Source organism: Schistocerca piceifrons, chromosome 3, assembly GCF_021461385.2.
Source record: "Schistocerca piceifrons isolate TAMUIC-IGC-003096 chromosome 3, iqSchPice1.1, whole genome shotgun sequence".
NCBI classification, from domain to species: domain Eukaryota; kingdom Metazoa; phylum Arthropoda; class Insecta; order Orthoptera; family Acrididae; genus Schistocerca; species Schistocerca piceifrons.
Genome location: NC_060140.1, coordinates 283,803,730 through 283,828,636, shown reverse-complemented (window position 1 = coordinate 283,828,636; position 24,907 = coordinate 283,803,730). Strand labels below are relative to the sequence as shown.

The 24,907-nt window shown below is 46.5% G+C and overlaps 1 protein-coding gene across 2 annotated transcripts in view; it reads right to left on the bottom strand.

Annotated features, from left to right (window-relative positions):
- Window positions 1-4,587, bottom strand: part of LOC124787829 (RISC-loading complex subunit tarbp2) — a 163,687-nt gene extending 159,100 nt beyond the window's left edge. For both annotated transcript variants that reach the window (XM_047254764.1, XM_047254765.1), the window contains exon 1: window positions 4,514-4,587. The gene's annotated coding sequence lies outside the window, so the exon portion shown is untranslated. The remainder of the gene's footprint in view (window positions 1-4,513) is intronic.
- Window positions 4,588-24,907: the final 20,320 nt, after the last annotated feature.

The window sequence follows — 24,907 nt, the reverse complement described above, 5'->3', positions numbered from 1 at the left end:
GTAGTGTCTGTTCTTTCAGACATGTCTGAAAGAACAGACACCACACAGAATCTGCAGTTGTGAAACATTATATGTGAATTGAAGGGGATCACTGTTGTCAACTACAGCAGGACATTGCACAAAATCAGCAGCAAAGAGCAAAAATGTGTACTGGACCAGGATTCGAACTCGGGATCTCATGCTTATTGGACATGTCCATTAACCATTGCACCATGCAGGATACAGCATACTCGCAATTGCATGGACTATTTTGGCACGCCTCACAGTCAATCCACGCTCCCACCGAACTTCACCTACCCACAGTCCCTGTCCATTGTACTCACTGTTCACTACTCTGAGGACGCATTAGTGCACTTGCACTGAAGAAAGTGAATCCATTGTCCAGCCAGGCATATCAATTATATGAATTCGTGGTGTATGTTCTTTTGGACATGTCAGCTGCAGTGGGACATTACACAGAATCAGCGGCAACAAGCAAAAATTGTGTATCAGACTGGGATTCAAACCTGGGATCTCCTGCTTACTGATGCAGATAAGTGGCACTCTGTGGGAGTGTGGATCATCCGTGAGGCGTGCTGAGACAGTTCGTGCAGTTGCGATAATGCTGTGTCCCAGAGGGTGCAATGGTTATTGTATGTGCCTAGCAATCACAAGATCCCAGGTCCGCATCCCGGTTCAATATACATTTTCACTGGTTGCCGCTGATTACGCGTAATGTCCCATTGCAGCTGACAGCAGTGATACCTTCCAGATCATAAATAACAGTCACTGTGTGAAGACAAATTACTATTCCCACTTGTATGTCAGTTTCTGATCTTCTGGGTATGTCTTACATAAACTAATCGCCAGATGATCATCATTCTGCATACACTGTTAACAAACATACATAAATGTGATAATATTCATCTACATCTACATTGATACTCCGCAAGCCACCCAACGGTGTGTGGCGGAGGGCACTTTACGTGCCACTGTCATTACCTCCCTTTCCTGTTCTAGTCGCGTATGGTTCGCGGGAAGAACGACTGTCTGAAAGCCTCCGTGCGCGCTCTAATCTCTCTAATTTTACATTCGTGATCTCCTCGGGAAGTATAAGTAGGGGGAAGCAATATATTCGGATACCTCATCCAGAAACGCACCCTCTCGAAACCTGGCGAGCAAGCTACACCGCGATGCAGAGCGCCTCTCTTGCAGAGTCTGCCACTTGAGTTTATTAAACATCTCCGTAACGCTATCACGGTTACCAAATAACCCAGTGACGAAACGCGCCGCTCTTCTTTGGATCTTCTCTATCTCCTCCGTCAACCCGACCTGGTACGGATCCCACACTGATGAGCAATACTCAAGTATAGGTCGAACGAGTGTTTTGTAAGCCACCTCCTTTGTTGATGGACTACATTTTCTAAGCACTCTCCCAATGAATCTCAACCTGGTACCCGCCTTACCAACAATTAGTTTTATATGATCATTCCACTTCAAATCGTTCCGTACGCATACTCCCAGATATTTTACAGAAGTAACTGCTACCAGTGTTTGTTCCGCTATCATATAATCATACAATAAAAGATCCTTCTTTCTATGTATTCGCAATACATTACATTTGTCTATGTTAAGGGTCAGTTGCCACTCCCTGCACCAAGTGCCTATCCGCTGCAGATCTTCCTGTATTTCGCTACAATTTTCTAATGCAGCAACTTCTCTGTGTACTACAGCATCATCCGCGAAAAGCCGCATGGAACTTCCGACACAATCTACTAAGTCATTTATATATATTGTGAAAAGCAATGGTCCCATAACACTCCCCTGTGGCACGCCAGAGGTTACTTTAACGTCTGTAGACGTCTCTCCATTGATAACAACATGCTGTGTTCTGTTTGCCAAAAACTCTTCAATCCAGCCACACAGCTTGTCTGATGATCCGTAGGCTCTTACTTTAATTATCAGGCGACAGTGCGGAACTGTATCGAACGCCTTCCGGAAGTCAAGAAAAATAGCATCTACCTGGGAGCCTGTATCTAATATTTTCTGGGTCTCATGAACAAATAAGGCGAGTTGGGTCTCACACGATCGCTGTTTCCGGAATCCATGTTGATTCCTACATAGTAGATTCTGGGTTTCCAGAAATGACATTATACGCGAGCAAAAAACATGTTCTAAAATTCTACAAGAGATCGACGTAAGAGATATAGGTCTACAGTTTTGAGCATCTGCTCGACGACCCTTCTTGAAGACTGGGACTATCTGTGCTCTTTTCCAATCATTTGGAACCCTCCGTTCCTCTAGAGACTTGCGGTACACGGCAAGATGTGTTCAATTATTTTAAACCTCACTTCAAAGAACTTTTAATCAACAGATAAATCGGAGGGGAATATTATTGAGGAACATGATTTGCAGTTTAGTAAGTTTACAAGAAGAAATGGGTTTCCAGAAGTGTAGTTTGCAAATATTTTATGATTTAGACGTGAAGCAAATGAACATTTAAGAACTGTCATTACAAAGAGCAATGCGAGATTGGACAACATTAAATCTGGAGATACCTGTAGGAAGTCTTAACAAATTCTATCAAATGGAAGAGAAATTAAAGAGAATAACATATGCCTGCCAGTATGAAGCAAGGCCTAGTTCAATTATTAGTCAAATATTCCACTGAACTGACAAACAAACCTGGAATAAATCATGTAATATGACAGAATTACAGATCAACACAAATCACTTTGCATCTCTTTCCAACCATGTGAGATACCAATGGCAGAGAAATAAACAATGCTGGACGCCAGAATCATCTGACAGTCCTTTCTATTGAAAGGACACAGGAAACAAGTAAAAAAGACTGCAATGTATGTCTGGCATCCAAGTCATCACCAAAAAGGAGTAGAACAAAATGGGGTGAGTGGGGGATGATAGGGGTGTGTGTGTCAGAGGCGGGGGAGGGGGGTGTAAGAGAAAGAAGAAGCAGGAAATAGGAAAAAAGTGGTGAAAATATATAACAACTTTTTAGTTTACATCAGTACACAGTCGAGCTCACAATCTTAATATCTAGATAATCATATGGCACACATATTGCTAAGAATATAAAAATTGTCAACAAGAGTGAAGAGAAATGTGCACTCGTTCCAGGACTAGTAGTTTCCACAGAACTGAGATTGTCAATGGAAATCTGACGTGCAGTGACAAAGGTTTTAGTATGAATTGGCACTTACTGCTATTCACACAAAATTTCATCAAAACCCGTGATGATAAAGCAGAATCTCATGCCAAGTGGCGAGATAGTAAGCAGATTAACCATCAACTTATTTTCAACATACATTCTTGAAAACAATTCTGCGTTTCTCCTAGAGGCAAGTGCATTGTTCGATCTTGCCAAGATTAGAAGAATGATTTGTTACAAATGGGCATGTAAGGAAGTAAAATCTTAATGTACAGTTTTTACGTTATGTATTATCCTACATGTGTGTGAGCGGCAACACTACACAGATTCCATGTAAATCGATTTGAAAATCGACGCTAATGTATGTTGTGGAAGTTACTGCAGGGCCGAAAATGTAGGAAATTGCTAGCCGTAAGAAAATTTTAATGACAGAAAAACAATTGAGTGAACAGGGCCTATAACACGGCCCGCAAAAAATAACGTAAATGGCGGGAAGACGTAAAACCTTGGAATGGAGAAACAAGTTTTACTACAATTATACCGTTGGCCTGGTCACCTTCTGAATAAAAGTCAGGATCTTCATTGCGTGTGTTACAAGTTGTCCCTTCCATAACTCCAAAACAGTTTACAGATCGACACGCATACATAGCGCCCGACAATATGTAAAATTCTGACTAGTACCATTCACCAGCTACGAAAATGATCCCTCAGTGTCCTTAAAGCCGCGCGGGACAATAACTTACATCGCAGAAAGCACAATACTATAGCTACTACAGGACCGGCCCACTGTAAACGGCCTGCAGCATTAGCTGACTGTACCAAAGTAACTTGCATATCAAGCCATATGACCCACCTATTAAAATTATGAAAACTGACTATTACTAACATTCAAAGCAGTCCAACAACAACATTAGATGAGTTCATAACATGTGACACGCGCAAAAAACAAAACTTTATGCTTTTAGTCAGACACCTGGTATAGCTGTTGGTGCGCGCCCTATTTAATTAAATAATTAACAAATGTGCAATACAGTTGTCAAATACTATGACAGTTTCACCACACAATCTGTCATCGTGCCGGTATCACTCAAACACAAATCTCGTAATACAGGCGTTGTTAACATCACTTGATCGGGATACAAGCAATAAATTACAAATAGCAAAAAAAAAAACATTTTGTCTGTGCGTAAGGTAACAGTTCTGTTGTCACAACTGCAACTAGCCTTTTCAAAACGATCTGGCAACTTCTCCTTAAAATATCGGCATTACACTTCAGTGACTCTTAAAGACTGTTGCAATGATACAACTAACTAAACACGATTTATTAAAAAAAAATAAAGTTACGTTATTATTACTAATACTAACCAGGACGTTTCTCACTCCGATAACAAACTTTAAAAGCCGAAACTGTTATGCTATACCAAAGATCTTCGTTGGAGATAACACAGACTTTAGAGATAATATTTATCACAATCGGCAAAGTCGAACGGTGAAAGAACGATAAAATCTGTTTCAATAGGCAACGCAATCTTGTACATGCGTATCCACCTTAAGGGCCAGTCAACTATCATGTGTAAATATCCCATAAACTCACTGTCACGCCTCTTGCTTGTCAATTAGAAAAAGTTAAAAGCAATTTAACTTCCTAGTCTCGTCTACCTTCCTCCACAATCGTCCAAGAGCTTCAATAAATGTTGCTAGGTGGAATTACGCTTATTTTGCATTAGTCCGTATTGGAACATGGTACATTTATATCGAAAGCGTCTAGAGGGCTCTCAACATTGAGTGTATATGAGTTTCGCCATCACCAGGTGATGTTGGTTACATCCTCGTTGGTCAGTTCTGTGCCGTGAGTGCGTTAACAGTGTATAGAGAAATGTACATTGTATCTAACTTTTCATCAATAAATATTCTTAACATGGTAGCAGTTCGCAGTTGTTAAGTAAGAAGAAGACTGTTATTCGGAAAAGCAGTGCTCGGTTGTGAAATAAAAGGTAAACTCTTGTCGGGTTCAGCTAAACTCGTGGCTGTCCGACCTTTGCTTAACGTGATACAGAAGAAAAAAGGCCTTCGGTTCAGCAACAATAACTTTATTGCGAGCGCGTATCTGACGACGCCCGGCATGCATTGACTGATCGGAGTTACAAAATTTGCTTCTGGCCTCTACAGAAGGATCCTCAATCCTGGGAAAACTTCCGTAGTTATTGGTGAGAAAACAGTACTCGTCCACACAAGCCAGGAGGCACGGAACTACTCATTAACTCAAAAAAACAAGAAGTAATAATAAAAAACAGAACGTGTATAAAAGCTAGAAAACACAGCGCCTCTAGAGGCTGGGCGCAGAAGTACACAGACGTCGTGTGCAGTAATTACGACCGCACAGCACTGCACTGAACACACACACACACACACACACACACACACCGGCGAGCTTGAATTAGCGCGCGGCAGCGTCGCTACATCAGTCCCCCGGACGGAAGCGGAGCGTCGGCGTTGAGATACCGCGCCGCAAAGTGCACCCGACGTCCAGAACGGATCGTCGGAGGAGGAGGAACAGCGCCAGGAGGCGGATGTTGTGCTGCGTTGGACGGCGGATGTTGAACAGCCGGTGCCGGAGATGTGGCGTCAGTGTCATGAACAGCAGTAGGTGGATGCCTACGACAAGGTGCCGCTAGTGGGGTGTCAGGAAAAACATCCGCAGGTTTAACCCGATTCAACGCAACAGTCGTGGTTTTGCCGTTCACTAGGATATCCATCGTGTGGGCACTGCGCCGTAGCACTACATAAGGAGCTTGTAGAGGCGGTTTAACGCCCTCAGTGCAGAGCATGACGTGACGACATTGTTCCAGGTCCTGGTGCCAGAAAGTGGGCGGCTTGCCATGATGTGTGGCTTCGGAGGGCGAATCTTTGATACATGGTCCCTCAAGCGTCGCAAGAAATCCGGCTGGCCAGTAGCAACTGTCTCTATGGCATCAGCGTCTACTAAGTCACCAGGAAGGCGCAGTGTTTCTCCATAAACCAGTTCTGCCGCTGACGACCCCAGGTCTGGTTTGAAAGTCGTCAGTAAGGCTAACAAGACCACTGGTAGTGCGGTTGTCCAGGTTTCTTCGTGGCACATCAGCGCGGCCTTCAAACAACGGTGCCAGCGTTCGATCATTCCATTGCTTGCTGGGTGATAACTTCTGGTCTTATGGTGGGTGTAACCACAGAACTTGGCCAGCTGTGAGAACAGGTCTGATTCAAATTGCCGTCCGCGGTCAGTGGTAATGTGTAGTGGGCACCCAAATCTTGTCAACCAAGTTATTGCAAAAGCGGAAGCGAATGTGTCTGCTGTGATATTATCCACCAGCACTGCCTCCAGCCAACATGTAAAACGGTCGATCATTGTAAACAGATATCTTTGTCCGTTCGAAGGTGGAAGCGGTCCGACTACATCCAAATGAACGTGGGCAAAGTGGGCAGTGGTATCAGGAAAATCGCCGATCGGTGCGTGTTCATGGCGGTTAATCTTGCAGCATTGGCACTGAAGACAAGATCGGACCCACTCTCGCCAGTCTTTTTGTATGCCCGGCCACACGAAGCGTTGCGATACTAGGCGGAATGTCGGGCGTACCCCTGGATGGCACAATCCATGTACTGTATCAAAGGTATGTCTTCTAAAAGCCGGCGTCAGAAAGGGACGAGGTCAGCCGCGAGAAACGTCGCAGTATAGCTGTGTATCTCCCCCCGGAACATCAACAAGTTTCAGTTGCAATGCGGAAGCCGTATCTTTAACATAGGCAAGGAGTTCTTCGTCTTCTCTCTGTGACTGTGCCAGTGCAGGAAAGTCTATGGTACTGGAAACACTGCTGATCCGTGATAGGCAATCCGCAACAATGTTGTCGATCCCAGAAATATGTCTAATGTCGGTAGTAAACTGGGCCACGAACTCAATGTGATGAAATTGACGAGGGGAGCAGCAGTTGACACTATTCCGACGGAAGGCGAACGTGAAGTGGCTTGTGGTCTGTATATATCGTGAAAGTTCGCGCTTCCACTTGGGGGCGGAAATATTTCACTGCTTGATATACCGCCAGGAGCTCACGGTCATATGTGCTCCATTTTCTCTGTGCAGGCGAAAGCTTGTGAGAATCATACGCCAGTGGCTGCCATGCGTTGTCCGACCATTGTTGTAACGCGGCTCCGATCGCCGTCTGGCTCGCGTCTACGACAATTGCTAATGGCGCGTCGAGCCGTGGGTGTGCGAGAAGCGCCGCGCCGGGCATGCTCTTCTTTGTTGCCTCGAACGCAGAATACATGTCCTCTGTCCACTGTATCAGAGACTTGCTTTTTACTTTAGGGCCTGATAATGCCGCCGTCAAAGGTTCCTGCAGATCCGCAGCGTGGGGAAGGTGTCGTCGATAAAAATTGAGCATCCCCAAAAAAACGACGTAATTCTTTGATCGTAGCTGGTCGAGGTAGCTGCAAGATAGCGTCCACCTTCTCGGACAGAGGAAGAGAGCCTTCATCAGAAATCTTATGGCGAAGAAATGTCACCTCTGACTGCCCAAAAACACACTTGTCCACGTTCAAGACGACACCGTAACGCTCCAATCGCTCGAAAATCTCTCGCAGATGTTGTCGGTGTTGTTCATGGTCAGCAGAGAACACTAACACATCGTCCAGGTAGGCGAAACAAAACGGCAGCCTCTGGAGAACTGAGTCTACAGGGTGTTACAAAAAGGTACGGCCAAATTTTTCTGGAAACTTTCTTCACAGACAAATAAAGAAAAGATGTTATGTGGACATGTGTACGGAAACGCTTAATTTCCATGATAGAGCTCATTTTAGTTTCGTCAGTATGTACTGTACTTCCTCGATTCACCGCCAGTTGGCCCAATTGAAGGAAGGTAATGTTGACTTCGGTGCTTGTGTTGACATGCGACTCATTGCTCTACAGTACTAGCATCAAGCACATCAGTATGTAGCATCAACAGGTTAGTGTTCATCACGAACGTGGTTTTGCAGTCAGTGCAATGTTTACAAATGCGGAGTTGGCAGATGCCCATTTGATGTATGATTAGCACGGGGCAATAGCCGTGGCGCGGTACGTTTGTATCGATACAGATTTCCAGAACGAAGGTGTCCCGACAAGAAGACGTTCGAAGCAATTGATCGGCGTCTTAGGGAGCACGGAACATTCCAGCCTATGACTCGCGACTGGGGAAGGCCTAGAACGACGAGGACACCTGCAATGGACGAGGTAATTCCTCGTGCAGTCGACGATAGCCCTAATGTTGGCGTCAGAGAAGTTGCTGCTGTACAAGGTAACGTACACCACATCACTGTATGGAGAGTGCTACGGGAGAACCAGTTGTTTCCGTACCATGTACAGCCTGTGCAGGCACTATCAGCAGTTGATTGGCCTCCACGGGAACACTTTTGCAAATGGTTCATCCAACAATGTGTCAATCCTCATTTCAGTGCAAATGTTCTCTTTACGGGTGGGGCTGCATTCCAACGTTATCAAATTGTAAATTTTCACAGTCAACATGTGTGGGCTGACGAGAATCCGCACGCAATTGTGCAATCACGTCATCAACACAAATTTTCTGTGAACGTTTGGGCAGGCATTGTTGGTGATGTCTTGATTGGCCCCATGTTCTTCCACCTACGCTCAGTGGAGCACGTTATCATGATTTCATACGGGATACTCTACCTGTACTGCTAGAACATGTGCCTTTACAAGTACGACACAACATCGCAACATGTGGTTCATGCACGATGGAGCTCCTGCACACTTCAGTCGAAGTTTTCGTACGCTTCTCAACAACAGATTCTGTGACCGATGGATTGGTAGAGGCGGACCAATTCCATGGCCTCCACGCTCTCCTGACCTCAACCCTCTTGACTTTCATTTATGGGGGCATTTGAAAGCTCTTGTCTACGCAACCCCGGTGCCAAATGTAGAGACTCTTCGTGATCGTATTGTGGACGGCTGTGATACAATACGCCATTCTCCAGGGCTGCATCAGCGCATCAGGGATTCCATGCGACGGAGGGTGGGTGCATGTATCCTCGCTAATGGTGGACATTTTGAACTTTTCCTGTAACAAAGTGTTTGAAGTCACCCTGGTACGTTCTGTTGCTGTGTGTTTCCATTCCATGATTAATGTGATTTGAAGAGAAGTAATAAAATGAGCTCTAACATGGAAAGTAAGCATTTCCGGACACATGTCCACATAACATATTTTCTTTCTTTGTGTGTGAGGAATGTTTCCTGAAAGTTTGACCGTACCTTTTTGTAACACCCTGTATAAACCTTTGCCAGGTCTGAGCGGCATTGCGTAAACCGAAAGTCATAAATTTGCTTTCAAATAAACCGAAAGGCGTTATTATTGCAGTCTTTGGAATGTCGTCATTGGCCACCGGAATCTGTGTATACGCTTTAGCGCAGTCCAGAACTTTGAACACCGTGGCACCATGTAAAGCGTGATTATAATCCCTCAGTAACGGAACGGGATATCTGTCCGGCACTGTTCGCGCGTTAAGCGCACGGTAGTCACCGCATGGGCCCCAAGCTCCACCCTTCTTCAGAACAAGATGTAATGCGGAGGACCACGAGCTCTTAGGTGGCCGCATTATGCCCTCGCGAATCATGGCGTCAAATTCTGCCTTCGCTATCGACGATCGGTCCGGAGCGAGACACCTAGGTCGGCAAGCTACTGGGGGACCATCAGTCGTTTGAATGTGATACACCGTGTCATGTGGTATGAACCTGGGAGCGCCGGGCGGCCTGGTCAAGTTCGGATAGTTAAGCAGTAATTCAGTGTACTCACCCTCTGTAGCATGGACCAACTTGGCACTGTGCTTTGCGGTGCTGCGACAGAAACCCGTGACTGCTAAGCCAGTGACGCTGTCTACCAAGCGTGCGTTCGCGACGTCCGGCAGCAGATGGTAGTGCGCCAGGAGGTCAGCAACGACGATCGCCTCCTTGACGTCAGCCACTGTAAAATTCCACTCGTACGGGTGACGTAAGCCGAGATTAAGCTCCATCCTCTGTGTGCCATATGTTGCGACGGAAGAATTGTTGGCAGCCGTCAGACGGAAGGCAGTTGGCGGCCGCAACGATGTATGGCTGTTCGTGGTATGATACTCAGGTCTGACCCAGTGTCAATTAAAAACTTTACGCCGGAACTCCTATCGGTTACGAACTGGCGCTTGGAGGATAACTGGCAGTCGGTTGCGCCTATTGTCGACCGCCGGTGGTGTTTGGGTGCGAGCATGGCGATGTGCACTTCCTTGCCTGATCGCCGAATCGCCGGTGGTACCAGCACAACGGTACCTCGCCTTGCGGAGTGGTAGTACCGCCGGAAGATCTGCTTCTCGAACGCCGCCGTCTGTATCGGCTTCTTCTATTGTTGTCGTCGTCAAGTGCCAGCAGCGCACTGACCTGGGCGCACAAAAGCTCAACCTTGGCCGCGAGTGAATCACGGTCGGCCCGTGATACAGACGCGGTACTGTTTGAACTATTGTCAAACGCCGCGACTGCGCTGACCTGAGCCGGTGGTATCGAGTCCTGAATCCGGTCTGCTAGCTGCGCCACGTCATCCAGCGGCATGTCCGTTTGTGAGGCGATTATGGCTTTTATTTGCGGCGGCAACCTACTGCTCCACAGCGTTCTGAGCAGACTGTCTGGCACAGTAACGGTGTCAACTTTGCTGCGTAGATATTTCAGGTATTGAGAAGGCTTCCTGTCGCCAATTTCTTCCTGTGTCAGAACCTGACGTACCCGGTCCACTTGTGACGCGGCCACCCGTCGAATCAACTCTGATTTTAGCCTGGCTTAAGCTCCAGTCTCGGTCGGTGCTGTGATTATGTCCTGCACATCGGCTGCGTAACGTTGGTGGAGCTGGTTCACAATCAGCGCAAATTTAGTTGCTTCGGCCGTTATTCCAGCGAACCCAAAACTTGCCTCTGCCTGCGCGAACCAGAGTACCGGGTTGTCGGGCCGGAACGGCGGCAAACGGACTGCAGTCCTGGAGACGGCCTGCTGTTCGGTCATTATGTGCTCGTCACTTACGTAGCTCACGCCAGCTTCTTCTTAATCACGTCGGTTTCTGCTTGGATCACGTCGGGATGAACACTTGTCGGGTTCAGCTAAACTGGTGGCTGTCCGACCTTTGCTTAACGTGATTCAGAAGAATAAAGAATTTCAGTTCAGCAACAATATCTTTATTGCGAGCGCGTATGGACTGATCGGAGTTATAAAATTTGCTTCCGGCCTCTACAGAAGGATCCTTAGTCCTGGGAAAACTTCCGTAGTTATTGGAGAGAAAACAGTACTCGTCCACACAAGCCAGGAGGCACAGAACTAACAATACTAATCATACATATTTGGCCCACCTCGTAACATGATTAGTGGGCCATTAATTGTTACATAAGATTAAGTTTTTTTGCAGCTTAGATTACAATTTTGTTAGTGAGCTACTATTTAAGTTCCTAAAGTATGGTTAGATTCCTACAACAACAATGGGCAGTTTAGTTTTACCTACTTCTAACCTAGAAATGACTACTAACTGCAGCGTCACAGGTGTGCCTGTAAAATACAAACCTACTTAGAGTGGCCAGGCTCCTCGAGCTAACCCCGGGGAGCATGCCCCTGGCACTGGGCCGGTCAAGGTTAGTATTCGCTGCAGTTTCCTATGTTAGTGTTCTAAACTAAGTCCTACTACTACTAACTTAACCTACGTCATAGTTGGTGCTTTAGTCGCAATCGGTGTGATTGACCCCACCCCCCCTAGTCCCGTACGTGGCGGTTTCCAACTGATGGAAGTCGGCCATTCCACGCACAGGCGGTATGGGATTAGGATCACGTCTTAATCGGTTGGTTAATGAGTTTGGTGTCTATTCTTGATCCCTCAAGTATTCTATTAATACTTTTCGCGATACCTCTTCTGCCAGAGCATTCAGGGTATGGAAAGTGTCTTCTTGTTTTAGGAGATTGTATGTCTCGTTGTTTGGAAGCCTGTCTCGGAGTGTTGTCGCAACGTCGTTGAAGAGAGGGCACTCGAAAACCACATGATCAGGAGTTCCTTCCACCGCGCCACAGTCACATTCGGGGGTTGCCCTTTTCCCAAACCGACATAAGTATGTCAGATAGGGTCCATGACCAGTGAGAAAGTGGATGAGTCCTCGTGTAGGTTCAAAATATTTCATGGTCCCGCGTTCTTTAACGTCAGGTAAGAACTGGAATGTTCTTCTCCCCGTTTCATCTTCCTCCCAATCCCTCTGCCACAGTTCCTCCCCTCTGATTCTTATTTCCCTCTTATCCTCTACTCTCACACCCATGGTATCTATTATTTTTTCCCCATTCCCTTTTTTTGCCCAGTACCATGCCACTTGTTCCCGTATCTTGATATCTAATGGGCAGAGCCCCATTATGACTAACAGAGCTCCCCCTGGTGATGTCCTGTAGGCCCCTACTGATCTTAGAATCATATTTCTTTAGACTCTTCTCACTATCATGGCGGGCACGACCCACGTGAGCCTATGCACCCAGACTCCCGAGCCGTAACCCACTACTGAGGTCATGATACTATTGTGATAGAGTTTGATGAGATGAGGGGAGAGATGAAATCGTTTATGTCCAATGGAAATGAGATTATTTAATAATTGGAGGGCTCTCTGAGTTACGGTTTCTATGTGTTTTCCAAAGTTCCATCTCTCGTCATTTATGAGTCCCAGATATCGCGCCTCTCGTCGCCGAAGAACTGGTGACCCATCGATTCTGACAGTGGGATTCCCGATAAGCTGACCTTTTAGCAGTAAGTATGTGGATTTAGTAGGAGATATTTTCATCTTCGTGTTAAGGCACCATTGGTGCAGTTTTTCAATGGCCCTTTCGATCTTTGGCTCGATGTCCTCTCGGCTACGACCGCCGACCAGCAGGAGGGGGTCATCTGCGTAGGCTATCACCTCTAGCACTTCTTCACTTTGTTGTAGTCCGTCTAGTAATGGTTCCATATGGATATCTCAGAACAGGGGCCCCAGAACAGAGCCTTGGGGACACCCCTTGGTGATTACTTTTACAATTCTCCCGCTAGGGGATGATAGCCAAACCTCCCTGTCCTTACTATAGCTCCTCAGACACCCATAAAGCGGCCCTGGACACTCCTTCTCCCGTAAACAGGAGAAGAGCGAAGGCCACCACATGTTGTCAAAGGCGCCACTGATATCCACCATGATGCCGATGATGTACTTATGCAGGGTCGAGCCACAGACCTCAGCCGCCAGAGTGATGGCATCAGATGCCGACCGCTCCGGCCTGAAGCCAAACTGCCTGCTGCTCATCCCCCACAGTACCCGGTGAGCCGTCAATCTGTCGTCAGCAGTTTCTCCAGAAGCTTCCCGAACAAGTCCAACAGGCAGATTTGCCTGTGAGATTTAACTTCGGTCGGATCTTTTTCCGGTCCTTTTTTAATTATTATCACATTCGCGGTTTTCCACCTCTTGGAAAACCTCCTTTGTCTAAGACACTCGTTGAATAGGTGGGTCAGTGGCGCGACTTACTGGGGTGCCGGAAATTGCACCACCTCAGCCACAATGCCGTCTGGTCCTGGAGCTTTCCCTCTTTTTAGGGATCTTATTTGAGCAGCCACCTCCTCTTCCGAGATTGGGTAGACTGCCGTGTTGTTGCTCTAATCCACTACATATGTGTCACGCAGTTGCTTCTGGCTTTCGGTTTCTCCATCCGCATTGTCGTCAGGCAGCAGGGATTGGAGAAGGACCTCAGCAGTTTCCTGCCAAGATTCTGTCATCCCATCCCCCCACCTGACTGTTGATAGCTCCAGGGGAGAGCGGATTTTTTCCCTTACTAATTTATAAGGGAGACCCCACGGATCTAAGGCCAACTGGTTCAGCACATAGTTTTCTCAGCTACACATTCGCACTTCGTGTAACTCCTTCTGGAATCTCTGCTTGGCCTCCCTGTATCGCAACTGCCATCTTTGCCTTTCCAGCCAGACTACACTGCGCTGGTAGTTCCTCCTTAGCCTTCTGACAGATTGACGTAAATCCTCTAATTCGGCCGACCATGGTGACGGCGACGCCGCCACGGCCTTCCTCCTGGCTGGTACAGCGGCCCTCACCGCTCTATGTACTGCACCCACCAGTTCCTCAGCTCTTTCATCTACGTCTAGGTCTTGATGTACGTCACCTTCTGGTAAGGCAGGAATGTCGCACTCCCTTCTAGAAGTTCCCAATTCGCTTTGTTGTAGTTAAATTGCACCTCCCACCCCATGGTCCAGCGGCGCTCTCTTTCACTTAGAGTGAAGGTTATTAAGTTGTGGTCACTCATGGTGGCATTGCTTACGACTTTCCAATTCTTTATTAGGTTTGCTGCATTATGTGATGTAAGGGTTACATCTATATTCGTGCCTTGTCCTCCTCCTGCTGTGTAGGTAGGAGGATTGCCGGGCCTGTTGGCCACCACGAGCTGCGAAGCCATAAGAAAATCTTCCACTTTATCACCGTTTGTGTCTCTGGTGCCGCTGTACCATAGGGGGGATTTTGCATTGATGTCAGCTGTTATGATTATCTTTCGTCCCCGCAACGCCGCGGCAACTCTTTCCAGGTGTTCTAGGTGTTGTTCAATCTCATTTCCATATTTAAAATACATATTTATGAGAATAATTACTCCCATCGGGGACTGAAGCTCCACGACGTTGCAGTGATGAGTTGTAAATTGTGAGAGCGTGCGAGGTGCCGGGGCTAGCAGTGTATTTAACACTAAATTCTAGAATCTACATATGTAAATGATGCTCTAAGCCCCCCCCCCCCCCCCCTATTCTAACTCCGACTTTTGCTGTTGCACAAGGATTAAAAAATATACGCGAACTGACTGTAATCAACCCTGCAAGTGGAGTAGAAAAGAGTTTGGCACCTGCAATAATTTAATTTGATAAATAAGTTAAATAAAGGAAGGTTTCACTAACGTAGTGAGAAATGATGGGTTCCTCTACCGATTAACAGAATGAAAGTTCTGTCCAAAATAACAATATGATTTATTAAGACTAAACACAAAATAATAAACAAAAACACATGAAACATTTATAATACAACAAATTGGCTCAAATTGGATACACAAACAAACGCTGTGAAGGTGAAGTTGTCCCTAAACTAGATTGTGAGGTTTATGACGAAGTGGTATGTGGAGCCAATTCCTTGCCACTCAAATCTTAAGAGAGACACACAGCTAACCCAACATTAATTGCTGTTACTCAAGACAGAACAAAGTTAGAAAAAGACGAACAGGCGCACTCTGCTGAGCTCTGCTTATCACCTAGGAAAATCCCTATCTGCTGGTGCTGCGGACATACGTTACCAAACTGTCTTCTTAACTGCCAGAACACGATCTGGCGTACCGGAGGCGATGGCTGGTTGCTTCGACGTCCTCGACCGAAAGGCGAGAGCCGACCACTTCAGAGCACCCGTACAGGCCGAACACCAAACATTCCCGCCCCCACCAAAGTGGCCGTGTTTAAACGTTCCAATCAGCAACTCGAAAACCGGCGGAAATATCCACTCCATTGCCGGAGCACTACCATTCCACCAATGGAGATTCTTGGCGCCAATTTCTGCACTGATTTTGCTACGTCACGGAGCTATGCCCTGAGCAAGCCAATCACAGTGACTATTTTGCAGAAAGCGCGGGAATTTTCCCGCCACAACTGCCTGGGTACACAAGTCATTCCCACGCCTCGCTGGTAGCCCGCCAGAAAGTGTTTTCGCTAAGATTCTGCAAAGAAACGGAACCTCTAGCCCAGCCGCTACTTCAGACCCCTCCGGGCGCGTCTTTTGACAATGTCGGCGTCTGCAAAGCATTCACTCGACTTCCTCACACCCGTCGGCTTAACCCTCTCGAGATCAGCAGTGCCTACCTGTCACCGGACCACCCTGGTGACGAGAGACGCTGCGTGGGAAGTCCGCGTGTGAAGGAATAGCAACTTTTCACCGCATGCAATTAGAGACGAAAATCGTAAGATAGAAATATGAGAGGGGGCTCACGCCACCTCTCATAGCCCCTACGCCATTTTAGATTGTAATTGGTGAGCGGTTGGCTCACTTAGGAGCAAGGTAGTGAGTCAATCGCCCAAGAACAATCTTACAAACTGACTCCACATGCCGCACTCTATAAAAAAAATCACTGCAACTGAAAAATGCAGCTCATAGAGGGAGGATTATTTATGGTGTAGCCAACTTCACCTTCTTAATATGGAACACTAACACTCACATCACCCATCCATACCCAGGGAGCCCCTTCCAAACACCGATTCACGCAGGCATTCACGCTCTAAATATGTCCCGGGTATGTGAGCCAAATATGGAGCAGTTTATTCTTTACAACCAGAGTTGGAGTGCTCCGCAATTAAATGCCCAAGATGTTACAACAATTTGAATCATTAAACTAACCTGAACTCACTCACACATGATACTATTTAAGTTAACAATCTCTTTTTGTGAGCTTTCAGAATCTAATTACAACCTCCGATTCATTCTGTCTCCCTGCACCAAGAATAACCTTTACAAAATGTTCCCTGAACTGATGGTCCATTCACAATGACAGTGGTGGTATCTGCTTCAGTTTATGGGGACTTCGGGCACACTGTTTGAATACACACAACAATAAATACAAAATACAAAAAAAACATGGTGTGGAGAACTATACAGTAATTTGTAATAAGAATTACAGTGTAAAACACAAACACATACGAGGTATAACATACATTACAAAAACAACACTAGAGAAAGAAATTTAAGAAAAAAAACAAGGTTCATGGGGCATCAAGTTGTGCGTGCACATTGCACAAAGTTCACGACTGTGCTGAGAATGAGGCACTAAATCACATTGTTAGAAATATTCGAAGCACTTCACAAATTCCACAGTACTGACATCACATAGGGCTAAACGTCCGGTGTTGTTGCTACGTTGTTGCAACAGCAATAGGGTGTGCTGGAGCATCTGCAGTACTCTGTTGAGATTGCACCAAGACCTACGCATATGATCACGGCAGTACGGTAGGAAGACACAGTGATAGGCTCTCCTCACGTCGATTAATTGTCTCTGAGGTCTACTTGTTGGGATACATCACTAGTCTAGGTCTCTTCTCTGGCTGGACAGTACTTTATGTTTCCCAATGTTGCAGTTCGATGGCACGTGGAGTGACTCCACAAGTGTGTGAGTTCATCCATACAGGATCGAACTAGGAGCGACGATTGCCACACCTGCTCTCTAATAGAGAGGAGAAGTTAGAAATGAGACCATTCATTTGTTAGTGTGGCACGATACTGCTTTGTGTATGCAGATCAGCCAATGCTAGTGAGTTGTAAAAACCCAAACAGCTGAGTATATAGCGTCCCTTTCTGTCCTGAGGCACATGAGGCGCAGGTTCTGACACGATATGTGATCTTCTTCGTGTACTCACGACAACGTGGTCTGCCGCTGGGAATCCCTCCAAACGGCTGCCGCGTCCAGAGAGCTAGCAGGCTGTCACGTGTGGGTCGCATGTCAGTGTCAACGGCCAGCCTCACTTTCGCTTGTGGCCCGGCGAGGATTGTCTGCCGCCTAATCCCTCAGGTATACGGCCCGGTGACTGTCAGCTTGTAGGACCGGATGCTCTCGCGCCCTTCACGTCAGGTGGCGCGCTGACGCTCTCTTCTTGCAGGTAGCCGATGACCTCTTGCTTTTGCTCCGGCTGGCCTCTGCATTGCCACGATATCCGTCATCTGCACAATTCTTACAAAAATCTTATACCTAACTTTTCCCCATGACCTTGTATGTTATAATAAAAATACATAACGATACATTGATGGTCTGTCATTTCAGACACTTTAATTTTAATTTTATAGTTATTTATCTGTAGCTATCATAACAAAATCCTGGAAATAATTTATCTTGGTATTTGTCTAGAGACCGATCTCACTATTGTACATGGTGTGTGACGCTATATTGGATGAAGAAATAAATGTGCGGGCCCGCACTAATATTACTATTAATTATATAGATCGACAGTAGACATGCTCAAGAATTAACTACCATTTGCCAACGATCTACATTCTATGTCTTTTAATTCAATTATGTTGTTATGCAGGTCTAAGTTTTACTGTGCTATAAAGAACATGCAACTATGCTACTTTCGCTTGCCCGTCGTCCCTCCATCTCCGGTCTGTGGTTTGGTGACCTGAAAAATAGCATCTCAACAGGCGCGCGCCAAACACTTGTGGTAGAAAACCGCCACAATATTAAGGATCTAGTTATTGTAAAATCCTAAAGTTTAATTTATCCTAGTATATGGTACTCTCTCTATTATTATTATTATTTTTTATTTTATTATTTTTTTTTATACAACACTCTTACATAATTCTTGTTACGCTGAGATGTCTCGCTGCTCGCCGCTATTGACGACAGTGATGTGTGCGCCGTACGACATGGCCTCCGAGTTCTCACTACGTCTCACTGAAACTCCAGAGACTGGGTTAGCCATGGCTATACAAGACAATAAATTTATAGTTTCAACTTCTTTTTCTATGTTATGCAGTATTCGCGATCAAAGCACACCTTTCCAGAGGCAATGTAATATGACCAAGCCAGGACTGGTTCCTGTTGAGGATTCAGTCGCCCAACACACGCCAGCTACACAGTATGTCACGAATATCCAAGTATAAGTCCCCGGTTATTCATCTGTGACAGTCACGAGTAGCACGCTAAATCCCCAACCAGCACATTGGTATGGTAGGCTTTATGCCCGCATTTCTCTCGTCTAGGGCACCATTGGAGTCAAACGCTCACAGGTTCACCCCGACTTGCAAGACAACGATGCTGGCGCAGCTCTGCAAAAAACTATACTGCCCATTTTCATCCTCGAAATCACGCAATATACCACAATCTTGCAGTGCACTGACGCGTGCCTGCAAGCATTGGTATGAACGTCTCACGAACTGGTTGTGGCCGCTATAGAGCGTATCACGACTTCTCAGAACGCTTCTCAGAGCACGTTCTTGTATGCGCCCGTTTGTGCGACATCTCGTCTCTCATCTTTATCCCTTAACATGGACACCAGATAGGAAAGGACAAAAACATTGCTCATGGAAAGGTAGTGCCTCTTATCGCAACGACAGAGGAGATCCCGAACATACACTCCTGGAAATGGAAAAAAGAACACATTGACACCGGTGTGTCAGACCCACCATACTTGCTCCGGACACTGCGAGAGGGCTGTACAAGCAATGATCACACGCACGGCACAGCGGACACACCAGGAACCGCGGTGTTGGCCGTCGAATGGCGCTAGCTGCGCAGCATTTGTGCACCGCCGCCGTCAGTGTCAGCCAGTTTGCCGTGGCATACGGAGCTCCATCGCAGTCTTTAACACTGATAGCATGCCGCGACAGCGTGGACGTGAACCGTATGTGCAGCTGACGGACTTTGAGCGAGGGCGTATAGTGGGCATGCGGGACGCCGGGTGGACGTACCGCCGAATTGCTCAACACGTGGGGCGTGAGGTCTCCACAGTACATCGATGTTGTCGCCAGTGGTCGGCGGAAGGTGCACGTGCCCGTCGACCTGGGACCGGACCGCAGCGACGCACGGATGCACGCCAAGACCGTAGGATCCTACGCAGTGCCGTAGGGGACCGCACCGCCACTTCCCAGCAAATTAGGGACACTGCTGCTCCTGGGGTATCGGCGAGGACCATTCGCAACCGTCTCCATGAAGCTGGGCTACGGTCCCGCACACCATTAGGCCGTCTTCCGCTCACGCCCCAACATCGTGCAGCCCGCCTCCAGTGGTGTCGCGACAGGCGTGAATGGAGGTACGAATGGAGACGTGTCGTCTTCAGCGATGAGAGTCGCTTCTGCCTTGGTGCCAATGATGGTCGTATGCGTGTTTGGCGCCGTGCAGGTGAGCGCCACAATCAGGACTGCATACGACCGAGGCACACAGGGCCAACACCCGGCATCATGGTGTGGGGAGCGATCTCCTACACTGGCCGTACACCACTGGTGATCGTCGAGGGGACACTGAATAGTGCACGGTACATCCAAACCGTCATCGAACCCATCGTTCTACCATTCCTAGACCGGCAAGGGAACTTGCTGTTCCAACATGACAATGCACGTCCGCATGTATCCCGTGCCACCCAACGTGCTCTAGAAGGTGTAAGTCAACTACCCTGGCCAGCAAGATCTCCGGATCTGTCCCCCATTGAGCATGTTTGGGACTGGATGAAGCGTCGTCTCACGCGTTCTGCACGTCCAGCACGAACGCTGGTCCAACTGAGGCGCCAGGTGGAAATGGCATGGCAAGCCATTCCACAGGACTACATCCAGCATCTCTACGATCGTCTCCATGGGAGAATAGCAGCCTGCATTGCTGCGAAAGGTGGATATACACTGTACTAGTGCCGACATTGTGCATGCTCTGTTGCCTGTGTCTATGTGCCTGTGGTTCTGTCAGTGTGATCATGTGATGTATCTGACCCCAGGAATGTGTCAATAAAGTTTCCCCTTCCTGGGACAATGAATTCACGGTGTTCTTATTTCAATTTCCAGGAGTGTAGACAAAAAAAGTTAACAGCAGTAAATTCTTATGCGAGAAAACGCAGCGCGTTAATACTTTAACAATCTTAATCTATTAATGCAACGATTATTGTTCCCCGAAGAAAGGTTCATATATTTGCCTATTCTACTATGTACACCACTTACACTACTACTATAGCAAGGTTCATGTATTTGCCCATTCTACTATGTACATCACTTACACTACTACTATTCCACGAACTCCTTTATGTGATAGATGTGGTGGAGTCCTATGGACTTCTTTCCTTTCAGCGTCTCCAATTCATAAGCATTGTGGTGAGCTGCTCTCCTTATACGGTACGGGCCGTTGTAAACAGAATAGAATTTTTGGCATTTCATTTTTTGTTTGTTCGAAAGTCGGAAAGACTTAACGAGCACCTTTTGTCTAATTTGGAAGTGTCGTAGACGAGCTTCCCTGTCGGCACGTCTCGTCCTGACCTCTGCTGCAGCCCGTATCCTCTTGAGAGCCAAATCCACTATGGCTTGGTGCTGCGTTCGCGCCCTTGGTGGGAAGTTTACGACCTCGGTTATCAAGTCCTTAGGAATCCAGTTTTTCAGTACTGTAATGGGTGCCAATTTTGTTATCCCATGGGGTGCCTCATTGATCACCTCCTGGAAGTCTTTAAGGAAAACGTCCCATGTCGTGTGCTGTTTGTTACAGTACAACCGGCACAAGTTTCCGAGTTCCTTAATAACCAGTTCTGCAGCATTCGAGCTCGGATGGTGTGAAGATATAAAAATGGGATCAATTTTACATCCACGCAACGTCTCCTTCCATGTTTTTGACTTAAACTGTGGTCCGTTATCAGAAATAATTTTACTCACATGACCAACCTGTGGTAGGAAATCCCGGATTAGGGCTCGTGATACAGTTCGTCCTGTCGCCCTCTTCAGTGGCGTAAAGGTAACATATTTGGACGTTAGTTCAACAAACACTAATATGTAAGTATATCCTCTTCTTGTTCTTGGCAAAGGTCCCATCAAATCTGTTGCTGCTAATTGTCTTAATTTGGTCGGTACGATTGGGTATAATGGTGCCTGCATGCTCACAGTGGTGTGCTTAGCCTTTTGGCAGTCTTTACACACCGACAGTACCCTCCGTATTCGACGCTCCATGTTTCGAAAGTAACACATGGTCCTTAGCTTGAGATTGCACTTGCGTGGTCCGAAGTGTCCATAGCTGAGGTGAGTATGCCAGATAACCTTGTTTATTAGGTGTTCAGGGATGCATACCCCCCATTCAGTGTCATTGGCATAATTTCGGTGGAAAATTACGCCTTTCCGCAAGAGGTAGAACTGCCTGATGGTGGCGTGTCTTCTGTCTATCCATTTCTGTTTCAATAACACTAGGTGAGGGTCCTTGTCTTGCTCCTTCTTGATGTCCTGCATACTACAGGTAATAAAATTTTCAAAGGCTACTTTCTGCATATAGAAAAGGCAGTAGTGATTTTCCTCCAGATCTTCTTCCATGTTGTGCTAAAATCCGATCGGTAACCGTGATAAGGCGTCTGCAATAATGTTCTGACTGCCGGGGATATATTCTATCGAAAAGTTGTACTGCTGCAGATATGATGCCCACCTAATGAGCCGCCTGTGATTAAGCTTTGCAGTCATCAAGAACTCGAGTGCCTTGTGGTCTGTGTAGACCCTCGTCTTGCGACCAAACAGAAGGTATCTGAATTTTTCAAACGCCCATACAATAGCCAGCGCCTCTAACTCGGTTACTGAGTAATTCCTCTCACTCTTGGCTAGTACTCTGCTACCAAACGCAATTGTCTTCCACACCCTGTTTCCTTCATGTACATAGTCTTGGAACACCATGACACTCAGACCTGAGTATGAACTGTCCGTTACTATGCAAAGCTCTTCTGCTAAATTAGGGTGTGATAGGATGGGTGCTTGTAATAATGCGAATTTTAATGCTTTCCATTCGGATTCGGCCGCCTCATCCCATTCCCAAGGAATCTCCTTTCCTGTAAGTTGATGCAATCTAGGACTGCTCTGAGTTTTGACATGGATAAAGCGGTTGTAAAAACTTATGATCCCCAAGAACCCCCTTAACTGCTTCTTTGTCGTAGGAATGGGAAACTTTTCCATCGCTTCGATCTTTTCGGGATTTGGCGCAATGCCCTCACCCGTGATGATATGTCCTAGAAATTTGACAGAGGACGTCCCAAAATTCGATTTTTCGATATTGATAGTCACTCCGTATTCCTTGAATGTCGCAAGGAGTTCACCGAGGACCGCATTGTGCTCTCCCCAAGATTTCTCCGCGATCAGCAAATCGTCCACATAGCTGGTGACATGACGTTTCAAATTATCGCTTAGTATGCCATCCAGCCCATGAATGAATGCGGCAGATGAAACGTTCAAACCAAATGGTAGACGACGAAACCGGTAACATCTTCCAAATGCTAAAAAGGCTGTGTACTGTCTGCAATTTGTATGGAGCTCGATCTGCCAGAAACTCGATTTTAGATCAACTGATGAGAAGATTGATATTCCATGGAAGTTTTGTAAGAGTTCCTCTAATCGTTCCGGTCTGTCTGTTTCGGGTTCTATTATGGTATTAATTTGTCGCGAGTCCAAGACTAAACGAATACTACCATCTGCCTTCTCGACTACTCTTAACGGGTTATAATAGGCTGAAGCCGTAGGTTCTATTATTCCTTCACTCAGCATTCGCGTAATTTCAGCTGCTACTGTCTGTCGATATGCCAAGGGGATTGGATAGGGTGGCACACGAAACTGGTTGTGCGGACGTACACGAAATTCATATTGGAAGTTCTTTATTGATCCTGTCTTGGGCAGGAAGACCTCCGCATGTTCTACTAGTAATTTATGAGGTTCTTTGCGGTGGTCGCACCTTATATTCTTTATTGCTTCCACTTTTTCTCCTATTTTCTCCTTTATTTCTCCCATTATTCCGACTTCATTCTCATCCGTGTCCTCTCCCCTACCCGCAACGTCGACCTGTTCTTCCTTTCTGTCTTTCAGACACGCATAGTTTATCCGTACACAGTTAGACGGTAGTTGAGCTGGGATCAGCTGGTCGTCGAACTTAATGTGGACGGGATTCCCTTTCCTCAAAACCACTTCACCTCGTCCTAGATCAACTATCGCTTCATGTTCATTTAGGAAGTCCGTTCCTATTATCATGTCTATCGCCAGATTTGGCACGATCCAGAAGTTAGACTCTATTTTGTGTCCTTGGCAGGAGAATTCCAGTCTTGTTTGTTGGGCGACCTCCGTACATTTACCCGCTAATGCCCCTTTTATTTTGGTTTTCTTAACCGATAGAACAGGCCAGTCCATCTCCTGAGAGCAGCTCTTGTATGCTGCCTCAGATATTGCTGTTATGTAGCTTCCACTATCTATTATCGCATTCATACTCTTTTCAGCTATTGCTACTGTGATAAGAGGCTGCCGATCTTGTCGAGGAGTTGCTTTATGTTCCTCGAGCAGGATTTCTGATAAATCTTCGTAATGTATCATCCGTAGTTGGCCAGGTCCGAGATTACGCGCGAAATTCCGGCGGCCTGTGTTCGCACTAGTCTGGCGTCAATCCCTTGTTAAGCTCCCCCTCCTCAGACGTGCATTAGGATTTGCGGGTCTAGTTTCAATCTCCTGGTTCCACTGTTGTCCTTGGTTTCGCTCTCTCCAATTACGGTCGCTTTGCCGTTCGTTATTCCTCCTATCCCAGATTCCTTGTCTAGATTGACCCTGCTCCCTGACGTTCTGGTTTCCGTGTCTTTGGTTTCCATAACCTTGAATAGCGTAACCTTGACTTCCGTAACCCTGGTTTCCTAACTGACCAGTGCGATTATGCGATCTGTTGTCGTCTTCCCTTCCTGGCCCGTGGTATTTGTTACTTTGCCCCTTCTTCCTGTCCTTTGCGTCTTGTTTATCAAAGACTACTTCGAGTTCGCGCAATAGACTCTTGAATGCTTCTATGTCAGATCCACTCTTCCCGACAAGTGTCTGTTGGTACCTAACTGGCAATTTGGAAAAGCAAAATTTAATGAGTTCTCCGTTGCTATATGGACTATCTAAAAATTGATTCTTCTTGAGTAAATCATCAAGAAATTTGGTTGCGCTCCTATGCCCAGACACTTCCAGTTCAGGACAAAATATTATTTC